Source organism: Corvus cornix, chromosome 9 (genome assembly GCF_000738735.6).
Source record: "Corvus cornix cornix isolate S_Up_H32 chromosome 9, ASM73873v5, whole genome shotgun sequence".
In the NCBI taxonomy this organism is placed as follows: Eukaryota; Metazoa; Chordata; class Aves; order Passeriformes; family Corvidae; genus Corvus; species Corvus cornix.
In genome coordinates this window covers 1,863,687-1,874,233 of record NC_046339.1, presented here as the reverse complement: position 1 = coordinate 1,874,233, position 10,547 = coordinate 1,863,687, and positions in this window count along the sequence as shown.

Sequence of the window (10,547 nt, the reverse complement as noted above, 5' to 3'; positions counted from 1 at the left end):
GGCTAAATCCTGACTCATGCTGAGACTCCATTGCTAAAAGCAGAGCAGGTGTCTGGATTTCTCATTGCCTGGTCTGATGATTTAGGCTCAATAGAAAATACCATCTAAAAAGATCTTTAAAAGTCATTAATGCTGGCTTTCTAAACCCAGCACGTCAATGTTTAAAAATGTGATATTCATATCAATACATTTACAAACGTTTGCATGTGGCTGGTATAGAGTGAATTCTCTTAATCAAATCATGTGTCTGTTATAAAGCAGAATTCCGTTCTGTGGCCTCAGGACTTCCTCAGGGAGAAACACTCCTGAGAGATTTAACGAGGGTGCACCAGGGTCTCTAATTAGCCAAGAAGCAAGTTCTGAAGGGAGAAATGAAGTTGTAAAATAGACCAGCTCATACAGCTAAAAATGAGAATGAGCTCTCAGGCACACAGGCCCTGCTGCAGGTTATCAAATTAGGCTAAATGACACATCAACTTGAAGAAATATTTTACATTATGCTTCAAAAGAAAGGAATAAACTCAATTCCATTCACTTTATAGAATATCAAGTATTTAAAAATTGAATTTTCTAAGAGCTTGGTTTCCCAGGCCCGTTATATCTGCCCAAGGAGACCCCAACCTTTTGGAATAATTTTAAAGCTTTAAAATAAATATCAGTCAAGCTGGCTGGAGGCACAGCTTCTCAGAGGAATTAGATGCCTGAAAGTTTAATTTAAAAAATCACTGAGACACAGAAAAGTGGCCACACCAGTGCCCCCTTGAAGGCAAGGCTGATAAGGTACAAAGGACTGATCCCCACGGAGATAAATGTTCCATTGGAGCCGACAAAGGACATCAATCCAGTGCCAGGGCTTAATGAGTTCCTCTGCTCCAGGAGCTGCTTGGGCTTTTCCATCCTGCTTGGATCAGCAGAGCACTCGGGGGCTTCCTCAGGATGAGGAGACAGAGATGGAATGCACTGCTCCAAACGACCTGGAGCAAAGAGCCTCCCTGACCCTCATCAGCTTTTGAGAAGGGTGTTTGGGAAGTTGCCTGGGCAGGAAGGTGCCGAGGAAGCGGAATTGAATTGTGGCCCAGCTCTGCACGGAGCAGAGCACAGGCGCTGTGTGACTCCCGGTGGAAGACTGGGAACTGTTGGATATCCGATCCCATCACGTGTTCCATGGTGAAATCAATAGCCAGGGAGTTCCAAAGGTGTTTTCCAGCTCTATCCTGCTGGGGAGAGCTTGGACTGCTTGGCTGAACACAGTGAGCAGAATCATCGTGGTGTTTCAGGAATCCTACTGGTGCTAAAATCCAACCCACAGCACCATGATAATTTGTTCCTGGATAAGTATTGGTTTATTAGTTAGAATTTTTACAGATTACTCACTGAAAAACTTTTAGGATTTTTGAAGGATTTGGGATGCTTTGAGATGGTGAGAAATGGGAATCTGAAGAGCCCCAAGGCAGTGGAGCTGAAAGCTTTTCATGGGATGAAAGGCCTTGAAGAGTTGGGGTCAGCTGTTTATTTTGTTTCAGGTTTGGGACTTTTTTCATCAGCTCACCCTGCTGTTTTGCATTTTTTAATTGCTGCATTCTGGCAGTCTCGTGCAGAAGCCTTGCAGGTGTTTTGTAGTTAAAAGGCTCAGATCCTTCAGTGTCTGCTCATATTCCTTACACAGTTTGCTGCACCTGTTCCTTTGTGCTGCCAGAAGAGTCACACATGATAAAATGAGCAGAACACACCTGAGATCAGGAATCACAAAGGGAAGAAGGATCTGTGAACCCCAAGGCCTGCAGGACCCCGTGCCCTCTCAAGATGTGTTTGGATGAGACCGTTTAAAAGCTGACAGACCCAGAGGATGGGGAGCTGTCCTGCTGGCCATTCCTTGATAAGATCCTTGTGGTTTAAAGTCACAAAGGGCTTTCTGAGTTTAGCAATTACTCATGGAGCTCATTGAACGTGGGTCCAGTGGGGTGAAATGCCATTTTAAGGGAAGGTGTGAAGCAGCAGAAGAAACCATTGCAAATTTGGATAGTAGCACTCCCTCCTGCTTTGCCTGGGAGACAACTGTCCCAATAATTGAGAATCCAGGGGAAGTGTAGTGTCTAAGGAATGCAGGCCAAGGCTTTTCCAGTATCAGGTAACTGGTGTCACTCAAAATGTCTCGGTGCCATCTCATTTCTGACAGGTAACTGAACCAAAGGAAAGACTTTGCTGTGTCAAACAAGTTCCAAGTCTGCTGCGAAGGGAGGCAACACCACTTTGAAGTGCTGTGTGCACCTCAAACAGCTTTTTTCCCCAAAGTAAATGGGCCATGCTGGGTTCTGTGCTGCTACAATTAGGCTTCTTCCAGTTTAATTAGCTCAGATATCCTGTTTGGATTCTGGACATCCATCTCCTTAGATCTCACAGCCTGGATCAGCCAACTCTCTGTAATTTGGGATGTAAACTCTGAGGGTGGAGGCCCTGCTGAGCACACACCACACTGCAGGGACCATTTGCAAATGTAAATTCACGGACAGTAACAAATCCAGACACATTCTGAAGACGGGGGATTTTAGCAAATTGAGCATTCCTTGTGTTTCAGTTGCTCCAGTGTTGTGTTCCATAGCTGTGCTCGGTGCTGCTGTGCCGCTCCTGCTCATCCACGATGTGTTTGTGGTACCTGTACCAAGAGACACCTCCCCTCAGCTCTGTCACCTCTGTGTCCCCTCCCCACATTTACACAGCAGAGCTTTCTCCCTGTCCTTGTCCTTCCCCAGGAGTCCCACTGGCAGTGCCAGCTCTCGTGGTCTTGTTACCAGATTTCCCTTGGGTTTTTGGGTTTGCTCTCATGCCACTCCTCGTGCTTGGAATGACCTACAGACATTTACAGCCCCATTTCATTGTTTTCTGTCAGGTCCTTCCTCAAAGCACTGCTTTCCCATGATGTGTGCAAACCTCCTGACAATGCTTTATGAGCCATAGCTTTTGACGAGTATTTTTTATTATTTCCTTGTTCTTCCCATGTTTATTCATCTGCCCCCTCTTAGTCTTACAAGGTGCTTTCTTTGGTGCAAAGATCATCTTTTTGTTCTGTGTTTTTACTCTTTTTTTAACCTTTTGTTGACTTGTTTTTACTTTGTTTTTACCCTTTTGATTTGCCTGACCAATGAGAAGTTTCTAGGCCTTATATTACTGCTATAAGTACCCTGATTTTGGAGAAATCTCTGCTAAAATAAGTAATTTTGTGAGTTTAATAAACCACCTGGCTTTGAAACCTGAGCCATGTGTATTGTTTGGTTTTAGCAACTACAGTTGGGAACTGCAGCAACAATTTTATTGATCCAGACAAAGGCCAATCTCCTTTGAAATTCTGCTTGGCTGTTAAAGGGTAACTGTGCCTTAATCAATAGTTTTCTGTTACTTTATCTAAAGCACACACATTAATCACTGAACAATGTGAGTCTCTCAAGCTTCCCTTAAAAAGTCAGAGAAGTTCTATTTCTTATAGGGCCATCCCAGATCCCTGTGAAAATCCCTCGTATCATTTGGGTATTCACAAAACATAAAGGCATTCTGCAAACAGCTTAATTAATAGATGATAAATTAATGTGTCTCTTCATGGAGTGGGTCTCATGCTCACAGCTGGTGCCATCAGCTCTTCCCAGCACAAGGGAATAATTTTGGACTGAATTCACATGGATTTTCCTTTGTTGAAGACTTAAAGATTTGATCTACCTAAAATGTCTATAGGTCATCACACAATTATTGTGTGTCCATCAGTTATTTACACAGCTTGAATTACTCTGAAAAGGTGAAACAAGAAAGAATTACAGAAAAAGAATTAAAGGAGTTCATCTGGAGGGGCAGTGGGGGAAGGTAAACTACAGCAATACAATGGAAAAGGGAAGCAAAAAGAAAAATGAGAAAATTCTCAGGCCAAAGTGCTGAGTGTTGTAGACACACAAAGCAACAGAAAGCAAAAAAACTTTACACTCTGGTTCAAAAGCTGAAACTTCTCTTTTTCTAAAGTCAACATTTCATGTGTGCAAACCCTCCTGGTGCTCACAGGGGGAACTTCCCTGTGCTCTCTCTTAACCTTACACGCTGAAGGCAACGGTTTCATAGATAAAATAACGTCAGGCCCCAAAGAAAATGTAACCGTGGAGAAAATATTCTGCAAAGAACTGTCTCCTCGAAGTAACTCTAAACAATATTAATCCTGAGTATGAATAGTTAAAAATACTTAACATCTTATTAAAATCAAACGTTGTGGAAATTAATTATAGTTTCAAATAACTCTTCCCTTTAACCTACACAGGAAAGCTTTCGTATTTCTTAGCTGTCACCTACACTGAGCCTTCCCTTTTTGAAGCTTAAGGTTTTCCACTGAGTCATTTGGATCATCGATTATTTAAAATACCCATTTATTGCCCACGCTAACGGGTAAATTTGTACAGGCTTTGCTTCCCCATGTGCTGCTGAAAAGCCCCTGTCAGGCACTAAGGAAAACCCAAGGCAGACACCAAAAAATTGAGTTACGTTATTTTAAAATACGTGTATAAAATGTGGTGTTTCGTCGCTGAGACATCTTGTGGTGTGTGAGGCTTCCTGCAGCTCGTCAAAACGAAACTATCGGGTTGCAAACTCAAACGGAGAGACAAGAGGAGCTCGAGAACGCTCTGGGGAGGCTTAAACCACACAGCGAAAAATCGCTTTTTCAAACAAAAACTGCCTCGTTACAGCAGTGATGCGCTTCTTTTCAGAGTTTATCTTCAATTTGTTAAATATAAATATAAATGTCTGCTCTTTAGGTAAAGTCCACATTTGTTTTCGTCGTGCATGAAGATGAAGTTTCACTTTGTGGCACTGAAAATTCGTAACAATGAGTGGTGTCCAAACTGCCCAAACAAGCAGATTCCTAAACTGGAATTCCCATTGCTGCTATGTTTTTTTCCACGTTCAGCTGGCTGTGATTTAGAAGAGCCCTGGATACCAGTTCATAAGTAAAGTGAGATTTGAATATAAAGAGGAGTAATGAGCATTAAAGAAAGGCTTGATCTCGGTGATCTGACAGAGGCGTGGATTCCTGAAGCTGCTGAAATGCTGCGTATTTCAGGAAAATTATGTGCCCTTTATTCCCCCTCAAAAGAAAAGCTGAACAGAAATATTACCATTTATCAGACATCAGAAAATCAAGGAAAGCTCAGTCCTGAGCCTTGTGAGAATGGGCCTCGTTAGTGCTGCTGCTCAGAGCACTCATTTTCTCCATTACAGCAGAACAAAGAGAGATGCAAACTTCGACTATTTTCATTTCTCTGCTCAATATCAAGCCCTGAGCCTTTCAAAATTCCTTATTCAGTCATGTATTCGAGTTTCCTTTCAAAATGAGCCTCAGACACAGCACTGACAATAGCAATCTGCATCTGGACATTTACATTTTTGTTGCATATTGGGTTTGATGCTGTTTTATGTGCTAAACTCTGCTCCCTGTAAGTGTTAACAGGCAGAAACAAGAGTTTAAATTTGAGACGCTCCCAAAAATGTCTCTGGTTTCATGATCCCATCAGTGTTTCTGTGTACAACATGAAACACATCACCTAACGCCTCACACCATTTAATTATCTGAGCGTATTGTGTAGTTTAATTTTTCAAATACAGCTCCAATGATCAGCCTTCCCTTTGGAAACCAGAGGAATTAAGGATGTAAAAGCAATTTCCCTTCCTGCAGTCAAGTGGAGCAGGATCCAGGATATTGGAGTTCCCAGACCTGCCAGCAGATAATAAGTTTTCCTTTCCTTTTAGGAATATTGTTGAGCTCACCCCAAAACAGCAGCTGAGACAGAAGTGGTTTTTGTCACTGTCCCACCATCAGTGGTGCTACAAGGATTTGTTTTAATATGGAAAAATCATATCACTGCATCTTGCAGGGCACACTGAAATGGCTCATTTCACTAACCAATTCTTCACTTTTTATATCAAATGATTTTTTTTTCCTTTTCCTTTACTAGGAGATTGTTGTGTTGCAAAGGCAAAGCAGCTGGGACACCAGCAGGGAAGTGCAACTCCACAGTCTGCTGACTGAGGATTGATTCCTCTTCTTCTTGGGCTATTTGCAGCTGATGGATTTTTGGGATCTGCTCCAGCTCTAGTACCAAGGAACATTTTTGCCAATGGTTGTGTCATGACCTGTAAATTTGTCTGCAAAAGCTCTGATTTAGTGCATTAAAAAGGGAACATTTACGGGCTGGATTGTAGCAAATGTACCAATGTAAATTAAAAACAATCCCCAAATCAGAATTACAGAATCACAGAATAACAAGGTTGGAAGTGACCTCCAAGATCATTGAGTCCAACCCATGTCCTAACACCTCAACTGGCACACCAAGTGCCATGTCCTTTTTTAAACACATCCAGAGATGGTGATTCTACCACCTCTCTGGGCAGACCATTCCAGTACTTCATTATTCTTTCCATGAAAAACTTTTTCCTAATATCCAGCCTATGCCTTCCTTGACGCAGCTGAGACAGTGTCCTCTTGTTCTGTCAGTTGCTGCCTGGTGGAAGAGACCAACCCCCGCCTGTCTGCAGCCTCCTTTCAGGAAGTTGTAGAGAGCGATAAGGTCACCTCTAAGTGTCCTTTTCTCCAGGCTAAACAACCCCAGCTCCCTCAGCTGTTCCTCACAGGGCTTGTGTTCCAAGCCCCTCACCAATCTTGTTGCCCTCCTCTGGACACGCTCAAGCATCTCAATGTCCTTCCTAAACTGAGGGGCCCAGAACTGGACACAGCACTCAAGATGTGGCCTCACCAGCACCAAGTACGGGGGAAGAATGACCTTCCTGCTCCTGCCGGCCACACAGTTCCTAATGCAGGCCAGGATGCCTAAACGAATGTTGTATGAAATAAAAAGTGATAGCAAGCAGAGTGGCTGAGATCAGAGCTCAGAGAGGCAGCTCTGGAGCTCTGCTCATACATTTGAAGCTGCCTGCCTCCTGCTTGGTGTCATGTGGGAGCCCTGGGCTGATTTTCTGATCACAGGAGCAGATGTTGAGCTGATGTGAACCAGCAAAGGGCCACTGGAGCCATAAGAACTCCCTCCAATTTGCCCGCTCTGGGAGCTGTGCTGCAGCCTCTCCTTTGGAAGACACAGAATATTGGGTGTTATCTCAGAACTAATCACACCGTAGCTTCCAAAAAGATGAGAATAAAAATATCTAGAGGTCTTTAACTAAAAAAAAAGGTGCTCATTATGGGCTGTTTCACATTCAGAGAGGCCTTGTGGGAGGAGATCCCTGCCCGAGGCAGCTGGAATGTTCAGGCCGTAAGGGACACAGCAGAGCCCAGGGACAGTGGGAATGAGGGAGAGATCCCAAACGAAATCAGTGACATCAGCAGGCCCTTGGCTGCGTTAACATCTGATAGGGGCCAGCACCAGGAGCCAGAGCAGCTCCAGGAGTTTTAGTGCCCCACACAACGTGATTAAAGGGTTATAAATGGAAAGGCTTTGAATCCTGTCATATGGGGAACATTTGAAGCTTTTGTCTTGCTCCAGCCTGTGCAGTTCATCACTTTAAGATTTTAAAAAGTGAGGTTCTAAGTACCACCCCAACTGCAGAGCATTTTTCTCGAAGTATAACTACTTCTTTTTTTTCTAAGTAGGAAAAAAATGCAAAATACAGCGTAACCAGTGGTTCTGTATGAACAAACCCAAGGGGAAACATGCACAGGAGCACTACAGCTTTTGAATAAAAATGTTCCCTACACAAGGGAACAAGCCGTGAGTGAGTGTGAGCACAGCCACAAGACAGCAGAGCTGTTCAGATGTCCGTGGGCCAAATCTTTGATTCCTACTCTCAGCCAAAGCGCTTCAGCCAACTCCCCTCAAAAATCCCCTTCAAACCTGTCTTCTGCAGAAGAGTGTGTTTGTACACCAGCTGCAAGATTATCATAAACTATCCTCCCAGCACTGGGCTGCTTTTTTGTTAATGCCAGCTATGCCATTTGTATAAACCCCAGGATTAATGGGCATTTTTCTGTGTGCAACACAAATCTTTGCAGCTTTACATAACATTGTGTTTCTTATACGAGGGAGATAGGGCTATGAAAAGCCATTCGCAGGAGCTCCTTTCACCTAAGTGTACATTTAGTAAATATATAGTATATATTTATATATTTTTTACTAATATATTAGAAAAAGCATTCAGATCAATTCACATTATTACTCGAAAGAGGTGTTTAAGATAAGCTGAGAATTAGACATTTTCTAATTGCATAATGAGGTGCAAAATTCACAAATTATGAATTGTAAACAAAATGTAAACTCTTTGTAAAACAAATCTATCTGTTGCTTGAAGGGTAGGAAGGTGAGCAGAGCCTAATTCCCACCTTTACATTTGCATTATTGTTTTCCAAGCTAAAAAAGATGCAAAAAATATCAAAGAAGCAGAGCTTTGTTCTATAGCATCACATGAAGTTTGAACAGCATCATAGCAAGAGGATTTGTGTTATATGCATAATTTATAATGTTGTAGGCATACATTTAAAAAAAACCCCTCATTTAGAATCAAAATATCCAATTGTTTGGGGTTTTTTTAAAGACAGCCCAGTGACACTGGATCAAGGATTCAGAGGGGAGCTGGTCTATCCATCAAAATTGGTCTTCTGAGTGTTTTTGCACTGTGGACCTGAGGTAAAACCAAACAAAAATAACATGGTAATTGTTCCTCTGAGAGCCAAGCAGCTTAATTAGATTACAGTCACGCAAAAAATGCACTTGATTCATCTCTGATTATGTCTTCAATGAAGTCACGATATAAATTATTCTTTGGATGATATCAGATCAAAAATACAGCTCAAAGACCACCGAAGGATTGTCTTCCTCAGAACACACATAATTTCGCAAGGGCAGAGCGTGTTCTGTGCATCATATGGAGTTACACGGAAAGGAAACGGGGTGTTAGAGCTTCTGGTGCAGCAGTGCGATTTTCACACAGCTCTGGATTTGAAGGGAGATTCCCCAGGGTGATTCTCGGTTATTTTCAAATGGTTACTCATAAAAGAACATGGTCGTTGCTCAGCCCCTTGACTCGGGCAGTCTTTTTCCAAGAGCACAGAGGGAAGGTCAGCAGAGGGATGATTTCCCTGCAAGGTCACTGTCACTGGTTAGGGCACTGAGTCAGCCCAGGATGTGCTGGCTTTCCAATTCCATCCTTTCCAGACCACACCAAGTGGTCGGTCAGCGCTAAGGGAGGCGACACTGGGGGGTGGTAGAGGTGGGATGAGCATGGCTGGGGTAACAAAGGTGTGGAAAAGCTGGTGATGAAAAGGGCAGTGATGGAAGAAAAGGGTTTTCTTTCCTTTCATAAAATTCCAGGCTGGGTCTTACACACCGTGTATTTTTTACCACCGTATTCTGACTAGTTCTGAAGACTGGGCAGGAATGGAAACATGTAGTACCAGAGTCCAATTTCATTATTCATCATAGAATTTCTGCCTAATATCTAATCTAAACCTACGCCCTTTCAGTTTAAAGCCATTCCCCCTTGTCCTGTCATTCCAGGCTCTTGTCCAAAGTCCCTCTCCAGCTTTCCTGGAGCCCCTTTAGGCACTGGAAGGGGCTCTAAGGTTTCTACAGAGCCTTCTCTTCTAGGCCGAACAATCCTAAATCTCAGACTGTAAATGAAACAGAGCACTATCTAAAGGGATTACCTTTTAATTTTATCTCTGTGTAGTCTTTTTACTTTTAAAATTGTCAATAGCTGTATCAAGAAAATGTCCTTTTTGTCCATCCAGACTGGGATGTGAAAGGGCTGCTGTCCCTACACTGGGTTGGGACAAAATGCTTTACATACTGTTAGACAAGCAGCCATGCTTATATGGAATATAACCAGCACCAATTAGCCCTGACTAAATTACCCACCTCATATTGCTGTGACATCACTGCTACATTTATGTAACAGATGGGGCTGTGGTGACTCAGCTCCTGTGTCCCTTTTGGAGGTTTTTTTGAGAACTATCTAGAGCCAAGCCTCATCCTCTGCAAAGTGTCCAGAGATAAAACACACAGTTCCTCATAGTCTGAAAAATCATTGTCTTTGTGCTTTCCCAAGAAGCTAAACCAAGTTCTCTTTCCTGATGTCCCTCAGTCTCTGAGGGACTTGGTGACTTCATTTTCACACTTGGGAAGCTGCATCTCCTGTCAGAGCTTTGAATTTTCTCAACAAGTATCATGGAAAATTATAACAAGAGCTCTGTCAACGTGCAAGAATTAACAGAGTTAATTTCCAATCATTAAAAATGAGTAGAGACTACATGCAGGATCAGGGCACTGTGTTTGTATATATATATATATATATATATATATATGTATATACATGCATTCCAGAGTGTGCTTCCAGTTACGCACAGAGGTATTCTTTTCTGGGTAAAATTTCAGAAGTAGGAACAAATTTACCATCCCCTCTGCTCTGCAAGTGTATCTCCCTATTGCTTTCAATACTCTTTATCTTATTTCAATAAAAATGAAAAAGTTTCTATAGCAGCTTTTCTTTTTTTTCCCTAAAACTCTGGAAGACTG